This window comes from Schistocerca cancellata, chromosome 7 (genome assembly GCF_023864275.1).
Source record: "Schistocerca cancellata isolate TAMUIC-IGC-003103 chromosome 7, iqSchCanc2.1, whole genome shotgun sequence".
NCBI classification, from domain to species: Eukaryota; Metazoa; Arthropoda; class Insecta; order Orthoptera; family Acrididae; genus Schistocerca; species Schistocerca cancellata.
In genome coordinates this window covers 375,619,790-375,620,897 of record NC_064632.1, presented here as the reverse complement: position 1 = coordinate 375,620,897, position 1,108 = coordinate 375,619,790, and the positions used below count along the sequence as shown (strand labels likewise).

Below are 1,108 nucleotides of genomic sequence, written 5' to 3'. Positions count from 1 at the left end.
GCGCTGCTGCTACAGTCGCAGTTTCGACTCCTGCCTCGGGCATGGATGTGTGTGTTGTCCTTAGGTTAGTTAGGTTTAAGTAGTTCTAAGCCTAGGGGAGTGATGACCTCAGATGTTAACTGCCATAGGCCATAGTGCTTAGAGCCATTTGAACCATCCATCTACGCCACAGGTAGACGGGTCCGTACACAAGGCGAGTTGGAGAAGGTCGCCGACGCATTAGAACCCCACATGAAGACCACTATCTGGCTATGTCTGCATTGTGGCGTCGTGCCGATTCGCTAGCGCATTGCAAGGTGATCTCAGATCGGCCACTGGAGCCGCTGCGATCGATCAGACCTTAATGAACTGGTTACGAGAAAGCACCTTACAACCCAGACGCCCTGTTCGAGAACCCCGCTTGACAAAACAGCATCTTGCAGCTCGCCTCCATTTCTGCCGATCCCATGTCAATTAAAAAGCACTCCGTTGTCAGGCCACAAGTGGCCCATTAGGACCATCCGACTGCCGTGTCATCCTCAGTTGAGGATGCGGATAGGAGGGGCGTGTGGTCATCACACCGCTCTCCCAGTCGTTATCATGGTTTTCTTTGACCGGAGCCGCTACTGTTCGGTCGAGTAGCTCCTCAGTTGGCATCACGAGGCTGAGTGCATCCCGAAAAATGGCAACAGCGCATGACGGCCCGGATGGTCACCCATCCAAGTGCTGGCCACGCCCGACAGCGTTTAACTTCGGTGATCTCACGGGAACCGGTGTATCCACTGCGGCAAGGCCGTTGCCCCCATGTCAATTAGCAACTCCGTAAATGGCGAAATATGTTATTCGCAATCGAGTTCAGGTGTTCTCTGACGCAAGATGACTGCCGCGTTTATGGGTGGAGGTCCTTGTTGAGTGGTATCAGCCAAATTTTGTCCAGGAAACCGACAGGTTTCGAAGGTTCTGTGACGTTTTGGGAGGCTGCAGCGTTGACAGTTACACGGATATTGTCGGTGTCCATGGTCGCCTTACGGCTAGGCAGTACACCGAACCGATCCTGTTGCCACCTTGTGGTGGCTGCCAGTGCGTATGTGGCAAATGTCAGTATGGATGTCTTGCGAAGCTTGGACGT

At 53.5% G+C, this 1,108-nt stretch overlaps 1 pseudogene; it reads right to left on the bottom strand.

Moving 5' to 3' along the window:
* Positions 1–662: 662 nt before the first annotated feature.
* On the bottom strand, positions 663–780 carry LOC126093025 (5S ribosomal RNA; annotated as a pseudogene).
* Between the last annotated feature and the right edge of the window lie 328 nt (positions 781–1,108).